Source organism: Moschus berezovskii, chromosome 1 (assembly GCF_049115385.1).
Source record: "Moschus berezovskii isolate FMDL1 chromosome 1, NW_MosBer_1.0, whole genome shotgun sequence".
In the NCBI taxonomy this organism is placed as follows: domain Eukaryota; kingdom Metazoa; phylum Chordata; class Mammalia; order Artiodactyla; family Moschidae; genus Moschus; species Moschus berezovskii.
The window spans coordinates 8,043,402-8,064,421 of record NC_142460.1 but is presented as its reverse complement, the minus strand read 5'-3'; positions in this window follow the sequence as shown (position 1 = coordinate 8,064,421).

The window sequence follows — 21,020 nt, the reverse complement described above, 5'->3', positions numbered from 1 at the left end:
TGCTCCCTTCCCCCCACCAGCCTCTGGAGGCCACTTGCATTCCTGGACTCCTGGCTTCATTCCGCCATGTTTGATATTATGTTGCCATCTCTCTGGTCTTCCCTGTTCCACTTTTAAGGACCCAAGATAATTCCAATGGAGTAAAACTTCACTTCCATCTTGAACTTCAACTTCCATTTGCTGTGCAACATACATATTCACAATGGCTCAGTAGGGAAAGAATCAGTCTGCAGTGCAGAAGACACAGGAGACCCAGGTTCGATCCCTGGGTTGGGATGATCCCCTGCAGAAGGAAATGGCAACCTGCTCCAGTATTCTTGCCTGAAAAATCCCAAGGATAGGGGAGCCTGGCAGGCTGCAGTCCAAAAGGTCTCAAAGAGTCGGACACTCCTGAACAACCAAGCATGCACGCATAGATATTCACAGGATCCAGGGACTAGGATGTGGACATCACAGGGCATGGTCTTGCCCACTACAGGCCATAGAAGGATACATCAAATAAACCTGGATCCTAATGTGTGATGTCCAAAACTCAGCAAAACCCTATCCCCACCACCCTACTGCCATCCTCATGACACTCACCCCCAATAAGCCGGGTCTCTAGTCTTGAATATCTCAGAAACCTATTCTGGAAAACATTGCTTAAGAGATACATTACCCATCCCATGATGCTTGAGGGTTTTTGTTGGTTTTTTTTTTTTATGGCCTTTAGTCCAAGAACCATTTAATCTTCACTTTTCTCACTTGAGTTACTTCTGCAAGTGCTTCTGGGAAAGTTTTGCAAGGGAGTTCTGCCACTTTCGCTGCCCCTGCACCTTTCCAAAGGACACTGGCTGGTGACTAGGAAACCCTAGATGAGCCCCACATGTGATCTGCGTGTCTAGCCACTTGGACCTCGAATTCTTTGTTTCCAGGAAATCATAGATCATCTGCATTGCTTCCCCATCATCTCTCCTGAAGTCCTCTCGTGGGAAAATGGGATCCATGCTATCCACTATTTATACAATAGTGCAGCTCCCTTATTGATTTGGGGAAAAGTGAATTTTCCTGCAAAAAACTCAAAGCATTTTTATGAATATAACATTTCACTTTCCATGAGATCTTTGTAGAATTATAGCCAGGAGAAATAAAAATGGAGGCAACAAATACAGAATTAGTACTGACCACATTTAAAGGCAATAATCCAGATTTTTTTTAAGTGGTTTAAGTGGCCACTCCAAGGAAGGCAAGTGTTGGCATTTTCTACTGGTACCCAAAATCAACCCTGACGTGCAGCGAGTTCATCTACAGATCGATATGTGTGTGGAAACACACATATTCATACAATTTCATCCATCCACCAACTTACTCATTCAGACAGCGTCTACAGAGCCTCCACAGTGTTTCCCACATCATCAGAGGCATGGGGCTCAGGGGTGCAGAGAAAGCGGGTGAGCCATCACCGGTCACCCCTGAGAGTTCGGGGCCTGCCGGGAGAAGGTGGCCTCTGTCACATGGCACACTGAGTGCTGTCCTCTGCAGGCACTGGGTGGTGAGGATGCCAACCAACCATCTTGGGAGCTCCCTGGGGAAGGGAAGTTTGAGCGGAGTCCTGAGGACTCGGGTGAGTTGTGGGAGGTGAGAAACAGCACGGAGGATGAGGGAAGTGAAAAGACATATACGTGAGTGCCCACTGTGCCTTAGAGAACCCTGGGATCTTTAGGTTCAGGCAGAGGGAAAGCCAAGGTCACAGCATCGCTGGGACCACTGAACAACGCAAAGCAGGCTAGGAACACGGTGGGATCCGAGCTAGAAAGAGCCCAACTGGAAGCTCTGTGAAAAAGGAAGTGGAATCTCTATCTGTTTTACACCTGAAGTTAACACGACATTGTAAATCAACTATACTCCAGTTTTTTAAGTAAAAAGGAAGCGGAGTAGGAAAGATTGGAACTGTGACCTAAACTTGGAGACCCCTGCAGGAATCCAGATGCAAACTGATGAGAGGGCTACAAAATAGCACGCGCGGCCTGACCGCTTGGGTGTGCGTCTGTGTTGTGACACACAAAAAGGCAGTGGGAAAGATGTCCACTAAAATGTTGACGGTGGCTTCCTCGGGCGGCAAGACCCAAGGCAGATGCTTGGCTTTGCTTCGTTATTCTTTCCTTGGCTCCTCAAAAATTTCTCCGCGAGGCTATGTGGTCTTTATAATCGAAAACAGAAAAAAAAAGTTTTGTTGCTGTTGCTTATTAAAAACTGACAGTGAGGTCCTTCCCAGTCTGTCCGGCAGTCTATGCTCCCCTGAGCAGGGGGCTCAGGTTCGATCCCTGGTCAGGGAACTAAGATCCCACATGCTGCACTGTGTGGCCAAAACAAAATAAATAATTTTTTTTTAAAAAGCTGCCAGTTACCTGAGAGACTGAATATATAAATAGGCAATAGCCAGACCATATATAAAAATAGAACATTGACCCACATCCAGCAGCAATTTCCCCAGGAAACCAACCCCTTATGTACAATAAACAACCCAGGAAGCTAACCTGCTGTTAAATCAGAGGGGTAGAAACCCAGACTTTCATCTCTAGTAAAACCCAGGAAACTAAATAGTGACTCCCATAACAGTCAGCTCAGAATGACCAGGCCTTGAGTAATAATGGACAGCTTTCCTAACCTTTGTCTCCACTTCCAATTTAGTACCAATTAAAGAAAGCTAACTACATAGCCCTAAGAAATCCCATGGGATGCCTCCCTGACTAGTTGGCCACCTACAGCTTCTCCAATAGCTTCACCTTCAGCCTCCAATCAGGGCCTACCCGCAGCCTCCTCTGTCTCCATTATGAAGCTTTCCCGCTCCTCTGCCTGCCTTTGAACTGCTGCCAAAATGCAAGTCGCACGGTTGACTCTCCTGCTGCAGCAAGTCCTAATAGTCTCTGCTTTTCTCGTCTGGTTGGTCTTCATTTATTCCACAACCCAAGCTGTTCTGGTACAGGGAAGTCATAAAGTGAGGCCAAGAGGAAAAGCTTTTAGGAAGAAGAAGCCCTGGGACTTGGCCATCTTAGTGGCCGTGGGGTGAAGCAGACAGGAACAAGGATGCCCTGGCTCCTGGCTTGCGGGTCTGAACAGACGCCACTGCCATCCGTGGAGTCAGGGGAAGGGAAGAGACACGTGGGAGATGTATGTGTCAGGGTCTATAGGACACAGAAGACACACATGGTGGAGGGGATGTGGAGGGTCGGAAGACAGATCCCATAGAGATGTGCGGAAAGCTAGGGGGAAACATTCACGGAAGGGGGGGCAACAGGGCTGGGAATAACTGGAGCCCTCCACCCAAAGTGCCAAAGGAGGAGGCAAGATAGAAGTGTGGGAGAGAGGACCACTGAACGGGACTGCGCTGGTGTGAAAGAAAGATTGCGATAAGTCGTGTCCGCCTCTCTGCAACCCCATGCACTGTAACCCCCCAGGCTCCTCTGTCCATGGGATTCTCCAGGCAAGAACACTGGAGTGGGTAGCCATTTCCTTCTCCAGGGGCTCTTCCTGACCCAGGGATCAAACCCACATTTCCTGCATTGGTAGGTAGATTCTTTACCACTGAGCCACCTGGGAAGCACCTTTTCTCACTTAGGCCGGCAGTTTGGCTGCTCCTTGGAATCAATTTCATTTACAACATGCTAGAAGGAATAAGTGTTGCTAAGTGGTGTACGTTCCCGTGACAACCCTGTCCAGTGGAAACATAATGCCAGTCACTCATGTTAACTTACATCCTCTAGCAGGCAAGTTTAAAAGGAAAATTAAACAGGTGAAATTAATTAAATGGGTGAAATAGTGAAATATTGTATTTAACCCAGTATAATAATAGAGTATTATCATTCTAGTGCAATCAATAGGTGAACCATTGGTGATACAGTTTACATTACTGCATTTTTACTTTTCACGTGATGGCTTCAAAATCCCCTGCTTAGTTTGCACCTACAGCGCATCTCAGTCTGGCTCAGACCCATTTCAAATGCCCCGCAGGGACATGTGGCAGGTAGCTGCCGTATCAGTCCAGTTCCATGAGATCACAAGAGACCAGGGAACTTCCTGGCCCACCCGCTGGGAACCGCCACAGTGTTCTCTCCAGAAAAAGTCACTCATTCTTCCCAGATGAAATGAGTCCGTCAGTCCATCCAAGTGGAACTTGCGGACTAAAAAGGATCTCTTTGTTTTGCATGTATCAAGAAGTTTTTAGAAGTTATCATATTAAATAAGTCCGCAGAGTTGGACACACCTGAGTCACTGAGCATACAAGAAAGTCAAAGACAAATATATGGCATTGCTTATATGTGGAATATAAAAAAAATAATACAAATGAATTTATTTATAAAACAGAAACAGACTCACAGACTTAGAAAACAAACATGGTTACCAAAGGGGAAAGGGATAAATTAGGAGTTTGGGATGAACATATACACACAGCTAATTATGGAGTTTAGCACAAGGAACCATACTCCATATTTTGCAATAACACATAATGGAGGGACTTCCCTGATGGTCCAGGGATTAAGACTTCAACTTGCAGTGTGGGCAGTGTGGGTTCGATCCTTGGTTGGGAAGCTAAGATCCCACATGTCTCACAGCCAAAAAAATTAAAACATAAAAACATCAGAAACAATATTGTAATGAATTCAATAAAGACTTTTAAATGATCCATGTCAAAAAAGATCTTTAAAAATACATATAATGGAAAAGGATCTAAAAAAGAATATATATATATATTCTTATAGATATAAAAGAAGATATATATCTAAAAGAAGAATATATAGATAAAAGAATATATATCTAAAAAAGAATATACATATATAAATATAGTGTGAAAGTCGCTCAGTTGTGTCCGACTCTTTGCAACCCCATGGACTATACAGTCCTTGGAATTCTCCAGGCCAGAATACTGAAGTGGGTAGCCTTTCCCTTCTCCAGGGAATCTTCCCAACCCAGAGATGGAAGCCAGATCTTCCAAATTGCAGGCGGATTCTTTACCAGCTGATCCGTGTAGTGTTGGTCACTCAGTTGTGTCCAACTCTTTGCGACCCCATGGACTGTAGACCACCAGGCTCTTCTGGCCGCAAGGATTTTCCAGACAAGGATACTGGAGTGGGTTGCCATTTCCTTCTCCAGGGGATCTTCCCGACCCAGGGATCGAACCTGGGTCTCCTGCACTGCCAACATACTCTTTACCATCTGAGCTCACGTTGCTGTACACCTGAAACCAATGCAACTTTGTAAATCATCTATATTTCAATGTTTGAAAATTTGAAAAGAAAAATCTGAAAAAGGAAGCTATTAGTTTTTAGGGATGGTACGAAAGGAGACCGAGCTGATACGTAACCCATTGTGCCTTGTTATGTAATTAACAGCATTCTCTAAACCAACACAGGAGCCACTAAAGCAAACACACAAGCAAAATCTCTCCTGGTCCACCTGAGTATTTAGTTGAAAAGTATTTCTTGGGACTCGAGGGAAAGGAGATAAATAGGAATATTAGATTTATAGTTAGGAGCACCAGCATCTCTGAATTTATGATAAAAGCCAGAAGTTTGCAAAGCTAGATAAAACATGACTTTTCAAGGACACATCATTTGCAACTGTTGACTTCCATAGGCAAGGCAAAGTCGAGAGAAGAACACAGATTTCTATTTTTCCTTTTAAGAAGAGCAGATGTAATTACTTCAGTGTAGGTATCTGCGTGGAGAATTCAATCAAGTGACTTTAAAAAAATCAAATAAACCTTGGCTGGAGAACCGAAAAGCAAGAATGATTCAGTGGGAGGCTGAACTAAGAGCACAGCAATGCTGATGGGCCCCAGGGGAGGAGCACAGAAGCAGGAGAAAATGTAATTTTAAAAGGACCATATCCCAGGAGCATGAAACCCAAACAGCATTGCAGCAGACAGACCACAGGGGCAGAGGAGCTTGAGACCATTTGCAGTCTATGGGCTGATAATAAGTCAGCCTCAGGAGATACACAACGCCAAATGGGGCATCGTAGTTGCCCCCAAGGGCTGCCTGAAACCATAGCCCATGCCAGCTTCTGCGGCAGCAGAGAATCAGAAAGAGCTTACTGTTTAAAAAGAGCCTGATGGGCTTCCCTGGAGGTCTAGCGGTTAAGTCTCCGCACTGCCACTGCAGGGGACACGGGTTCAATTCCTGGTCCGGACGCTAAGATCCCATATGCCACCCAGCACAGCCAAAATAAATAAATAAAATAAGAAGAGCACGGTGTGGACATTGAGCATACACAGCATCAGGAAACCTCCGAAGCCACTGTCCCAAACCCCTCCCTCCACCCAACTTCCCTGAGAGCTGACCAGATGCAGAGTCACGTCAGCAAGAACGTTCCCTCTCTTTCCAACAAAGGCAACTTCCTTGAGAAGCACACTCAGCCACAGAGACTTCCAAACCCATGAAAACGCAGACTTGAAAACCTAGGAGCAGACTGGCCCTCCTCCCCTAGTCAGAGCCATGCAGGGCTTAACCAGCTTTACTGTGCAGACATGTGCAGCTGGTGGCAGGCCTTCCCTGGTGGCTCAGACGGTAAAGAATCTGCCTACAATGCAGGAGACCTGGGTTCAATCCCTGGGTTAGGAAGATCCTCTGGAGAAGGGAACGGCTACCCACTCCAGTATTCTTGCCTGGGAGATCCCATGCACAGAGGAGCCTGGCGGGCTACAGTCCACGGCGTCGCAAAGAGTCGGACGTGACTGAGAGACTGACATGTACAGGAAACAGCCCAGAGCCGTGGCTTGGGGGACTGAGAGCCTCAGGTGGCGTTCCCCTCTCTCTAGCTGTGAGAGGACAGAGGGAGTAGACAGTCCGCTTTCCAGACCTCTTTCCCTCCCGGGACAGAAGGCTCAATTCGAGACCTGTTAAGGTCAGCACTGCCTGAAGTTATTCCAAAATGCAAGGTTGCTGCTTGGGAAAACTGTCTTCCTTTTAGCAAAACGACACCGGAAAAGAAACAAAACTGGCAGAGAAATCGTCCCCTTGATGTGCCTTCTGCTTTGCTTTACAAAGGCACTTGATTTTGCAAGAGACACACGCAGTCTGAGCTGGAAGAAGGAGGGAAATGCAAATATTTCCAGTGGCTGATAAAAATTCACACAGTACTGCAGGCTCAAGCGGGGAATCGTCCTCCAGGAGTAAATGAATGGTAGGTACCGATTCAGCCCACTTCTGGCCGCTGTAACCCCAAAGGAGACCTTCTCTTCCAGCAAACTCATGCAAAGCGGGGCAAGATGAAATAGGTCTCCACTTGGCATCGGATGGAGAGGGGGCCTTAAGGAAGGAGCAAGCCGTGCTTTCTAAGGAAACTGCTGTGCACCTCATGACATCAGAGTCAACCCGGGAATGTTAACATCACAAAAGGAAAAAGACGGCTGTCCCCAAGGGATCTGTTGGGAAACTGACCTCAGAAGAAAAGCTTGCTGTCAGCCAGTCAACTGCAACAGTCCATGGTGGCAACTGATGTCTAATTAGCATAATGACCGGATTCAGATGGCACCACCCATCCAGGGACTGTGAAAGGCTAACGCTGGTTGGAGCTCACGGGCATTCATTATAGTCACTGGTTATGAAGGGGTAGGCAGAGGTCCTAAACTGGCTTCGGCGTGATGGTGGGCACTGGAGAGGTAGCAGTGAATGGCACATGAACAGGGAGCTGGGCAGACAGTCCTCACCTCTGTCCACCTCTGCATGAGGCCAGTGGCCCTGGGCAGGTCTGCCAACATGCTCCACCTCCCAACTGCCTGTGTGATTCTCAGGTTTCAGCAGACGGGGAGTCATGACCTTCTGGATTTTTACCATGCAATGCAACATTTTTCTTAGGTGAAATCCACATAACATGAAAGCTAATCTTTTCTTTTCTTCTTCTTTTTTTTTTTTGCTGCACCACTCTGCATGTGAGATATTAGTTCCCCAACAAGGGATCAAACCCAGGCCCCATGCAGTGTAAGGTCAGCGTTTTAACCACTGGACACCCAGGGATCCAAAAACCTAATTTTTCTGAAGCAGCTTTCAATAGCATTTAGTCCATTGACAAGGTCATGCAACCAGCATCCCCATCAAGTTCCCAAACCTTCTCATCCCCACCAAAAGAAAACCCCTTGCCCATTAAGCTGACACCCTCCCTCATTCCAACACAACCTTTAAAAGAACATCTTCTCCTTGTGGTACATATGCACAATTGAATAGTACTCAGCCATAAAAAGGAACACATTTGAGTCCGTTCTAATGAGGTGAATGAACCTAGAGCCTATTACACAGAGTGAAGTAAGTAACAAAGAGAAAAACTAATATCATATATTAATGCATACGTCTGGAGTCTAGAGAGACGGTACTGATGATCCTGTTTGCAGAGCAGGAATAGAGACGCAGCCATGGAGAACAGACGCGTGGACTCAGTGGGAGAAGGAGAGGGTGGAATTAATTGAGAGAGCAGCACTGGAACGCAAACATTCCCACGTGGAAAGCAGAGAGCCGGTGGGAATTTGCTCGATGTCACAGGGAGTTCAAACCTGGTTCTCTCTGACAGCCTAGGTAGGTGGGATGGGGTGGGAGGCAGGAGGGAGGTCCAAGAGGGAGGGGACACATGCCTACCTATTGCTGATCCATGTTGATGTATGGCAGAATCCAACATGATATTAAAGCAACTATCTTCCAGTTAAAAATAAATAAAATTTTCAAGAAAGAACATCCTCTTTAATTCCCTAAAACTGTCTCCCCTCACTCCCTCCCTGACCTCAGCCCAGCTTCTAGCCACAAAAGAGCATGGTGTTCTCAGGCAGGGAGTTAGGCTTGGTCCATCCTTACATCCCCAGGGCCTTAGCACAGGGTGTGGCTCCCAGTTGAAGTTGTGGGAGCAAAACGGTAGAAACAGGGTGCTGAGCCTGCAAGAAAGACATCAGGAGTGCAGACTTCAGCTCCTCTGAAAGTGCCCGCCACCCCAGACTCTGTGGCAAGCTCACCCAAGGCCTAAGCTCACGGGGAAACCAGGGAAAGCCAGGAGTGAGGACCTCCTTCCCTCACGGTGTCGGGACCCCAAGGGCTTCCCAAATGGCACATCCACAGATGGGCTCCATGTCAGCATCCCCTCTCCCCCGGGAGACTCAGCCACGGGCAGTCCATGGGATGCTGGAGCGTGATCCGTCACAGCACAGAACAGCAAGCACTTTTCAGGGACAGACATTTGACTGTGGCAAACTGTCCCCTAGGAATCCCATCTGGTTCCAATAAAGCAGCACCTGCTGCTCCAGGGAGGGGGCTTTGGCCTCAACCCCCACCTACTGCGGGCCTCTCAGAGCAGATGTCTTTTTCTCGTCTGTCTGCAGCTGTGGGTCTGCACCCAACAAGGACTTTGTCCCTTTAAGCATCTCTTCTGCCCCGTGGCCCCACACTATGTCTCTGGGGGAGGGTTCGGGACTTGCCCTGACCTTTTGGAGTGGGGTCAGGTCTGGATAGGGCTTCCCGGATGGTTCAGTGGTAAAGTATCTGCCTGTCAATGCAGGAGACTTGGGGTCGATCCCCCGGTGAGGAAGATCCCCTGGAGGAGGAAACAGCAACCTGCTCAAGTATTCTTGCCTCGAAGATTCCATGAATAGAAGAGCCTGGGAGGCTACAGTCCAAGGGGTTGCAGAGACGGATGTGACAGTGACTCACACACACACACACACACACACACTGGTCTCACACACACACACACGTCTCACACACACACACACACACACACTGGTCTGGATACTGGGCTGGCCTGGCACCAGCTTTCCCCAGAGGGGCAAGCTTTGGGGAAAAGGGCTGGAAGGAGATAAATACATGAAAATGCCCAAAGTCTGGGTGCTGAGATCTGGGGTTCCCTGTTCCTCTAAGGGGTAGGACCACACTTGAACATGGAAAGATTGCACTTTCAAACCCATAGGGAAAGACGCACTGGGTAAAAACAGAAAAAGCAGTGCGATGCATCTGTAGGTGATTCCCAGCCCCAGGCGGTACCCATTTCTGGTTAAGTGATTCTATTTTAGAACCTTGACTTCCATCTACCCTCTTAGTCTAGCAACAGAGGCGCAGGTAACCTCCCATTTGTGTTAGAGAGTCTTCCTTTTATTGGGATAATATGTCACTCTCATCTTGGCTCATCACTGAGGGACTGAGTCATATCTTTCTTTCCCGAGCCAAGGGGAGGGAGGAGGAGCATGGGAGGAGAAACTCCGAGAACAATAGGGATCCTGAGAGTCAGGGAAGCCTGCAGCACCAGCCATGTCAGCCAAGCAGAGGGCAAGAGGGGCCAGCCCTGAGCAAACAGTAAAGAGGGCCACGGGTGGACCCGACCGTCTCCAGACCCCACTGCACCCCAGGAACCAGCAAACGTGCATTTCAGATACACGGTCCCCAGACCTGAGATGTGCACAGGTGGTCCTGAGCTGAAATGAGCTTGGGGAATTTGGGCGGGGAGCACATTCAAGCAATTACAAATTACATCCGTGATATATTCTTATATTCCCACTCCAGTATTCTTGCGCTTCCTTGGTGGCTCAGCTGGTAAAGAATCCGCCTGCAATGCAGGAGACCTGAGTTCGACCCCTGGGTTGGGAAGATCCCCTGGAGAAGGGAAAGGCCACCCACTCCAGTATTCTGGCCTGGAGAATTCCATGGACTGTATAGTCCATGGGGTCGCAAAGAGTTGGACACAACCGAGTGACTTTCACTTTCACTTTTCACTTTCATATATAGCACAATATAACATTATAATAAAACATGTATAATCTATAATATATATAACATTATTTGTTGTCCAGTCGCTAAGTCGTGTCCCACTCTCTGTGACCCCATGGACTGCAACACGCAGCTTCCCTGTCCTTCACCATCTCCCAGAGTTCACTCAAACTCATGTCCATTGAGTCTGTGATGCCATCCAACCATCTCATCCTCTGTCGTCCCCTTCTCCTCTTGCCTTCAATCTTTCCCAGTATCAGGGTCTTTTTCAATGAGTCAGCTCTTCTCATCAGGTGGCCAAAGTATTGGAGTTTCAGCTTCAACAGCAGTCCTTCCAATGAACACTCGGGACTGATCTCCTTTAGCATGGACTGGATGGATCTCCTTGGGAGTTTTTACAACACAGGAATTGGCAGACTCTCCAATCAAGGCTTCTCTTCTCCCCTCCCCCAGTGGAGCTGCATTACCAGCGTAAGAGGGCTCTTAGCCCAATTTACAGTGTCTCATGGACTTGGAGGGCGTGTCGGGGGGCTCTGAAGATTCCCCATGTCCTGCTCTCTGCTCTGTACAATTCTTGAACCAGGTCCCCTTTGGGGAACTTTTGAGGATTCCCTTCTCCGCAGACTGGAAGGGGGTGGTACTTTCCACTCCACTCTTTCAAGTGGGAACACCTTGAACCATACCCCAACTCTCAGCCCTAGGGTGAGTAAATCCACCTGATATGGCTTATAAAGTAATCTCCAGACAGTGAAATAATTATGAAAAGAAAGACAGTGGTATTCCTGGAACCCGGCAAAACAGAGAACCAGAAGCCCACATCCAGCCTAGAGATTGAGATTCTGCTTGCCTGCATCTCAGAGCCCTGGACAGGCGTCACACTGTGGCTGCAACAAATGAGAAGAACACTTAAAATACAGGAGACTACAGGAAATAGAGCCAGTGAGATCGGCTGCCTACGCGGTCACCTGGCCGGCTGCCTCCGTCAAGTGCCATCTCGAAGAGAACCCAGGATGCAAGCACTGGTTCACAGGAAGCCGGGGCACCCAGGGCGTTGGGGTGGAGGTCAGCGAACGGCCACACCTACCTGTCTGATGCCGGTGGTGGGGAGCCACGTCCTCTTCCTTGAAACCTGGGGGAACACAAGCCTTGTCAAACGTAATCACGTGTGTGAATAGATGGTGACTGTGACTGTGAGTCTCACATCGACTGAAAACTCACTAAAGTCTTTAGAGAAGTTATGGCTACAATTCTATTTTATTTGCTTCCCAGGGAAAACTACATGCAATTTGCTTCAGTAGATAGAGATCATTCAAAAATACATCAAGCTTCTTTTTTTAATGTTTTGAATCGAAGTACAGTTGATTTATAGTGGTGCGTTAGCTTCTGATGTGGTTTCAAAGTGATTCATATATATAATATATATATATAGTCTGTGGGGCCGCAAAGAGTCGGACACAACTGAGCTACTGAGCACACATATACATACATTGATTTTTATAGTTTTTCCAGTATGCTTTATCACAGGATGTTGAATATAGTTCCCTGTGCTACACAGTTGGTCCTTGTTTATTTTATATACAGTGCTGTGTATCTGTTAATCCTAAGATCTTTGTTTATCCCCCGCTTTCCTCTTTCGAAACCATAAATTTGCTTTCCACATCTGTGAGTCTGTTTCTGTTTTGTACACAGGTTCATTTGCATCATATTTTAGATTCCACAGATAAGCGATATCATATGATGTTTATCTTTGGCTTATTTCATTAGTACGATCATCTCTAGGTCCATCCACGTTGTTACCAATGGCGTTATTGCATTCTTTTCGAGCTTCCTTTTAAAAGAAATTTCTTATTTCATCCTAGAAAACAACTGTAGATGGAAATTATTTTTCAGGATCAAAGCTGGTGGGGTAGGTTGTCTACCAGCAGTCCTTGGGGAAAAGGCACCGGGAGATGGGGAAGTAAGGCCCGGGGACCAAGATAGGGGACCAAGTGGTTATCTGAGGACTGAGGTCCCAAATCCAGTGAATTTTCCCTCCACAAAGTCTAAGGAGAATGTCTGGCTAAGGACCTGCCCCTTCCTGAGGACTAAGGCAGTGAGTGAAGGGACCAGGCTTCTCTTCAACAGACTCTGAGACGCCAACAGCAGGTTTCTCCAGAACAGCACAGACTTCATGAAACGCACAATGTAGGCCTCCTGCACTCCAGCCAGAGCTGTACCAGGAATTTAAACCACATCTCGATAAAAGCGATGCAGTTTCTCTGCTGTAGAAATTAGTGTAATCACTGCAATACATTCAGAGGATACAAGCCTTCATAGGAAGGGGACCATCAGGTTTAATCTGATCAAAATGCTAACAAACTTTGAGTGCCAAGTTAAATGACATGGTCCCTATAGATTGAGCAGTAATGGTGAAGATGAGGGGAAATGACAGGGAAATAACTGTTTTCTTATAAAATTAAATATACCTTATTAGAGCAAATACCCCGAATCCTGGTCTCCAAGTCACTCCCACAGGTAACAGAGTCTCCCAACAAGGGTTTCATGCGGGGACCAGTTTTCCTGAAGCTTCCATTTACCTGGTCACTGCTCAGAGTGAACTACCAGGACCTTTCTCCTTCTTTTTATTCCTTTATAATTTTTATTGGAGTATAATTGCTTTACTATATTCTAATAAAATCCTAAAGGAAATCAACCCTGAATTTTCACCGGAAGAACTGATGCTAAAGCTGAAGCTCAGATACTTTGGCCACCTGATGCAAAGAGGCAACACATTAGAAAAGACCCTGATGCTGGGAAAGATTGAAGGCAGAAGGAGAAGGGGACGACAGAGGATGAGATGGTTGGATGACATCACTGACTCGATGGACGTGAGTTTGAACAAACTCCTGGAGTTGGTGATGGACAGGGAGGCCTGGCGTGCTACAGTCCGTGGAGTTGCAAAGAGTAGGACACAACTGAGCGAATTCACCTTCCCTTTGCTGCTTAGTCCAACCACTGCTGACCCCTGTCTCTGACATGCTGGAACATTCTAAGTCTCTTGCCCACCGTATAGCATGCGTGTTTAAAGAGATAACTAATAACTAATGTACAGCACAGGGAACTCTACTTAACAGGGAACTCTCCTCTACTCTGTGATGACCTAAATGGGAAGGAAATTCACAGAAAAGGGGATTTATGTACATGTACAGTCCATGGAGTCACAAAGAGTTGGACATGACTGAGCAGCTAACACACATACATGGCTGATTCACTTTGCTTCATACTTTGAATATTAGTCAATTCACTTTGATTCAAACTGACACAGCAGTATGAAGCACCTGTATTCCAATAATTAAAATAAAAATGCAACAAACTAGGGAACATTACCAGAATGAAGCAGAATCGCAAATACAGAGAACAAACTAGTGGTTACCGTGGGGGGAGGGGAGAGGAGGGAAGGGCAACACAGGGTGGAGGATTAACAGGTACAAACTAAGGTATAAAACTAGTTACCAGCATATATTGTACAACAAGAGAAATATAGCCAATATTTTACAATCACTATAGAGCGTGATCTTAAAAAAACTATGAATCACTAGAGCATGCACCTGTAACTAATCTAATCTTGTACATCAACTATACGTCAATAAAAAATTTAAATTTGGAAAGGAGGAGGATGAAATCAATGATACCCAAAGGCAGGCAAAGCACAGACTGGATCTCAGCCTCTTACTCCCCTCCCCCAGGCACCCTATGCAGTGCGCAGCCCACGCAACTGTGTGCAGTGGTCCTGAGAGGTTCTCAAGGGTCCTGAAACAGAGCAGGACCCTACAGCCCTTTCTCCCGCCCCAGCCCCCATGTCCTCAGCCTGCCTGACTATTATTGATTGTCTTTGACTATTTTCCTTTGTTTCTGCACATAACATAAAATTTACCATTTCAGTCATTCTATAGAATCTACATTTTCGTGGCATTAAGTACATTCATATTGTTATGCAGCCATACTATCTATCATTCAACTACAGAATTCTTCACCTTCCCACACTGAAGCTCCGTACCTATTAAACCCTAACTCCTCATTCCCTCCTTGGCACTTTCTGTCTCTAAGGACTTGCCTGTTCTAGGAAGCTCCTATAAATGAAATCAAACAACAGTTGCTGTCTGTGACTTTATCTCACTTACTGTAGGGTCCTCAAGGTTCATCTGTGCTGTCGTATGTGTCCGAATTCCCTTCCTTTTAAGGCTTATCAATTCATCTGCTGATGGATTCTTGGGTTGCTTCCACCTTCTGGTTGTTGTGAACAGTGCTGCTATGAACAGGAGGGTACACGTTTCTGTTTACATGTGCCTTTCTTGAGCAGTGAGGATGCGGAAAGCTTAGGCTGATCTCTGATTATGCAGAGTTCAGTTATTTGCATTGTGAGATGTACATGCAATTCAATAAGTCTACTGAAGTGCAGACTGCTTTTTAAATTCACACTGGAAAATGAGCCCATCTGAAGCTCCTCCGGGACATGAAGCCTGAGAGAGATGTCGCCAAGATTCCCTCCCCATCCTTCTCTCTTCCTCTCCATTCCACACCTGCCTCTGGGGAGGAAATGGACATGTCCATGGCTCAGCAGGTCAAGAATCTGCCTTCAAGGCAGGAGACACCGGTTTGATCCCTGGGTCGGGAAGATCTCCTGGAGAAGGAAATGGCAACCCACTCCAGTATTCTCGCCTGGGAAATCCCATGGGCAGAGGAGCCTGGCGGGCTGCAGTCCATGGGGTCGCAAACACAACAGAGCTTGCATGCACCACACCCTGCCCCGCTCCACCTTTGCTCTCAACAGTACTCCGTGTTGATTGACAGCCCATCAGACACCTCACTCCTCCACACCCTCCGTCCCTGTAGAGTCAACCTCTCCCCTTCGCTTCTTCTCAGGATATAAACCTGCCCAACCACCCCACCCCACCCCACCCCCGCCGCCCTGGTTCAAAGTCACCAACTGCATTAGTTTCCAGCGGCCAGAACAACCAAGTGGGTGGCTTGAAACAACAGAAAAGTCTCCTCTCTAATTTCTGGAGGCCAGAGTTTGAAATTAAGGTGTCAGCAGGGCCGCCCTCCCTCCAGACGCTTCAGGGAAGAATCCTACCTCACCCATCTGCTTCCGGGGGCTCCAGGTGTTCCTTGGCTTGCGGTGGCATCACTCCACCCCCCAACTTTCCCATCACACAGCCTTCTCTGCCTGTCCCTTTCTGTCTTGTATAAGGATGTTCTAATTGGCTTTGGAGCGCACCCTACTCCAGAATGATTCCATCTTAATCCTTATCTGAATTACAGCTCCAAAGTGGACTCCTATTGTTGCTTAGTCACTGAGTCATGTCCGACTCTTTTTCGACCCAATAGACTATAGCCCACCAGGCTCCTCTGTCCATGGGATTTCCCAGGTAAGAATACTGGAGTGGGCTGAAATTAGATTCTACTTCCAAACAAAGTAATAGTCTGAGGTTCAGTTGTGCGTGAATTTGAGAGCAACACCATTCAACCCTAGTAAATCCCAATTGCCAAGACCAACGGACATGGCCCTGTAGCTATCTGCAGCAATTGTTTTGATTGTTTAAAACAGAAATAGCTTTATATTTCCTACAGATTGTTTAGATTATAGAGTCATTAAGGGAAAGTTTCAGTGTCGAAAAATTGAAAGAAAGCAAAAACACCCACAAACTTACAGCTCTTGGAGATTTACAGAAATTAACATTTTGGAGGACATTCTTCTACACTCATTAATATAAGACAATAGATGCAAAGTAAACTGTGTATTTTATTATTTTTTTTCACTTAAACTGCGACATGGACAACATACCAGGTTGATAAACACATACTCACTCATTCAACAAATAGATGCAGAGGCTTGCTATGCGCGCGTCAGGTACATTTTCCAGAGCCTGAGACCTAACGGTGAATAAAACACGCATAGATCTTTGCTCAGAAACTGCCTTTCTGACAGAGACAACCGACAATAAGATGATTAGCAGAATAAATAACCTCCTTGGAGATGAAAAGTGCTACAGAGAACGCAAGCAGCGGCATAAGGGAGAGCAGTGTAGGAGTGAGTGGCAGTGACCGCGACTTTAAAAGAGGAGGTAGGTGCCTCATCAAGAAGGCGCCTTCCGCACAAACAGCTGAAGACGCCAAACACTGGAAAACCGTTTTCAATGACTGCATAGTATTCCACTGGTTATACCTGCAACAGTATATTTAACTGGTGCTCCGTGGATCTATATTTAAATTGTCTCTATTTTTTAACTATTATAAAAGAGGCTGCAATATCCCCTGCCTGAAAGTGAAAAGTGAAAGTGAAAGTCACTCAGTTGTATCCAACTCTTTGCAACCCCACGGACTATAACAGGCCATGGAATTCTCTAGGCCAGAATACTGGAGTGGGTAGCCTTACCCTTCTCCCGGGGATCTGCCCAACCCAGGCATCAGACCCAGGTCTCTGGCACTGCAGGCGGTTTCCTTACCAGCTGAGCCGCAAGGGAAGCCCATGCCTACAATAGAAAAGTGTTGTAAAATTATTTTCTTAGGATAAATGTCGAGACCTAGAATGGCTAATACATCCAATCATTTCCAAATTGTGAGACCTACCGTCACCCCATCCTCCAGGAAGACTTTGCCAGTTTACACATCCAATAATATATGCAAATTCACAGTTCTACTGACCTACCATGCACACAAACTCCACATACTGTATTTATGGTCTATTTTTAATGATACTAACTTTAGAGTTTTAAAAAAATGTTATTATATTTGCAGTGCTTTTACTTTGCCATGGTTGAACATATGTTCCTCAACTCTGTGTATTTCTTCACTTATAAATTCCTTATTCACTTCCTTTGATCATTTTTTTTTCCTATGGGGGTATTCATTGTTTTTGTAAATTGAAAACATTATGTGTGAAAATATTTTTGGTGGTTTATCTTCTTGCTTTATCTTTGAAACACTTATAACTTTTATATTAACAAAACATCAGCGTCCCAAGATAGTTTTTGAGACCCCACAGACTGTAGCCCATCAGGCTTCTCTCTCCATGGAATTTTTCAGGCAAAAATACTGGAATGGTTTGCCATTTACTCCTCCAGGGGGGTCATCCTGACCCAGGGGATTGAACCCACCTCTCCTGTATTGGCAGGTGGATTCTCTACCACTGAGCCACCTGGGAAGGCCATGAAAGAGGGAAAGGATGCACCACTCTTCCTCCAGCTGCCCCCCCAGCGTGTGTGTCCCACCTGCCGCCTGGGCAGCCCTCTGCCCCTCACGTCTTCCACCCGTCCCTGCCTCAGGACCCTCTCTGGCTCCTCTCCTTCTGACTTCATACTATAGTTGGTTTCCGGACTCTTGTCTTCTGTCTCCTGTACTCACGATACAGTCTCCCAGGGAAGAGAGAGGCTTTCACCAGACCCACAGTTACACTTCCATGAGTGTGTGCTGACCACCTCCAAATCTAGAGCTTGGCCCGGTCCCTGATAAGCCACATCCCCACACACCTGATTTCCCACAGGTGCAAGCACGTGCATGCGTACTCAGTCATGTCCGACTCTTTGTGACCCCTATGGACTGTATCCCGCCAGGCTCCTCTGTCCATGGGGATTCTCCAGGTAAGAATACTGGAGTGGTTTGCCATGCCCTCCTCCTGGGGACCTTCCCAGTCCAGGGATTGAACCTGAGTCTACTGCATTGGCAAGCGGATTCTTTACCACTGAGCCACCCGGTCAGCCCACGGAAGTGAGCAGATACTTTCACCTGAAGCATCATCCTCTGCCTCCAGGTCTCAACCATCCTGCCATCCCCCATCCTCCTGGCTGCTCCCCTCCGTGGCCACTAATCTCCAGATTATTTGAGTTTTGCTTCTTATTCAGCCCAGATCCATTGCCCCATCTTCACCCTCATGGCTGCTCCCTTAATCCAGCTGTGAACTATCTCTCTTTCTTACCAGCATTCTGCTAACCCAGAGGTCTGTCAACCACAGCCCAGTGAGTCAAATCCAGCCTGCAGCCTCCTTTTGCACTGCCCATGAGCTAAAGATAATTTTATATTTTTAAAATTTTATAAAAATTTTATATTTTTAAATTTTTTTAAAAAATTTAAGCTTTTTTTTTAGTGTGGACTATTTTTAAAGTCTTTATTGAATTTGTTACAATATTGCTCTGCTTTATGTTTTGGTTTTTTGGCATCAAGGCATGTGGGATCTGGATCCCCAAACAGGGATCAAACCTGCACCCCTACATTGGAAGGTGAAGTCTTAACCACTGGATTGCTAGCGGGGGGCTGGGGGAGCAGAGGGAAGAGTGTGCAACAAAGATCTATGTTATTTGCAAAACCTGAAGTATTTACCATTGGCCCTTTACAGAAAACATTCACAGACCTTTGCCTCCAAGCTATACTTCATATCCACCCCTGCAGTGGTCTTGTTGCAGGAAGGAGGACCCCTTCCATGGCCCAAAAGTGAGCTCTTGTTTAACACTCGGAAATGAATTGTCCAAGGAGACACATGTGCTAAGAAAGCAAGAGATTTTATTAGGAAGGGGCGGCAGGGCAGAGATCAGTGGGTTCAGAGAACCCAGGAGAACAGCTCCGCCACGTGGCTCACAGTTTTATGGTGATGGGATTAGTTTCAGGTTGTCTCAGCCAATCACTCTGACTCAGGGTCCTTCCTGGTGGGGCACACCTTGTTCAGCCAAGATGGATGCCACTGAGAAGAATTCTGGAAGGTGGTTGGACGTGGTGTCACTTTTTGACCTTTCCCGGACTCTTCCGGTTTGTGGTGGCAGCTTATTAGTTCTGTGCTCCTTACCAGGACCTCCTGTCGTAAAACAGCTCGTGGAAATGGTTGCGATGGTGCCTGGCCAGGGTGGGCAGTTTCAGTCAGTGTGCTTCCCGTAACAGTCTCAGACCCACACACATTCCCCGTACCCACTGCTCCTCCCAGCACAAGCATCCCATGGGACTCACTTATGATTTCCTTAGAGTCAAGTGAAGCAAATGTCCTCATTTCCACGTTACGAGACACTTGGGATGGGACACCTTCAGATCAAGTACTTGATCATTCCTTAGCTCCTATGTGCTAAATTCTGTCAGTCATACGCCAGGAGAGTCTCAACATTTTGTTTGAAAAATACCTTTTTTTTTTCCCCCTTCTGATGGTAAAAGTAATATAAAGTCATCCTAGAAAAATTGGGGAAACAATCAAGACTCTTTTAATATGTATTTATTTGCTGCCGAGGTTCTTGCTGCTGCACACAGGATCTTTGTTGGTGATGTGCGGGCCTCTCCCTGGTCGTGGCACGTGGGTGTTCCCTCTGCAGTTTGCAGAGCTCCAGCTCTCTAGCTGAGGTGCAGGCTCAGTAGTTGCGGTGGGATCACTTAGCTGCCCCGGGGCATGTGGTGTTGCAGCCACGCGTTCCGGGAAACAAAGTCACTCAGAAGGACAATGCAGATGGTGGACTGCAATTTATTACACTGGCGGGCCCAAAGCAGAGTCTCCTCTTAGCCAAGAAGCCCGACCAATTTTTGTGAAAACCTTATATACCCTAAGTGTTTGTCCCCAAATTCCCTGAAACTAGTCTGAACAAAGGAAAAAAAAGATTCAATCAAAGTTAACCCTGATGCCTTAAGCCTAGGTAGTTAACAGTGGACAATTATCAATAGGCATGTGGTCATATCCCAATAAGCATAATAGAATGTATGATTCTATTTGGTTACACAGATAATTACGGTATTCTTTTAGGTGACAGAGAGTCTAGGTATGAGCCCCGGGCTCTTCCATAGGGGCGGTGTGGGGGAGGGTCTGGTTTTCCAGTTGGTATGTCGTCTCCATAGACACTGGGCATATAGCTCAAAGTCCACAGTCCGGCCCAAGACGGAGTCCTGCTTTCAAGACGGAGCTTGTTCTGTCTGTCTCCTCCTTCAGTGGGATCTTAATTCCCCAACCAGGGATGGAACCCACATCCCCTGCACTGGAAGGAGGATTCTTTACCACTGGAACTCCAGGGAAGTCCACAGAGTATCTAAAAGGAAAATTAGAAGCCCCCTCAGCCCCCCTCTCAGAAGTTCCCTATTAATATCTGTGTACGTTTCCTTCCAGTCTTTGATTTGGTCTGTGCCTTTGAGATCCACCCTGTTTTTCTGTGGGGTTTTCCCCCATGATACTAGAAATTCTCAAAGGGCTCCTTGAACACTCTCTTAGACATCACAAGTTTCCCCCATAGAATTCATGTATAATTTGCCATGTAGACTTGCTCATCCGGAGAAGGCAATGGCAAGCCACTCCAGTACTCTTGCCTA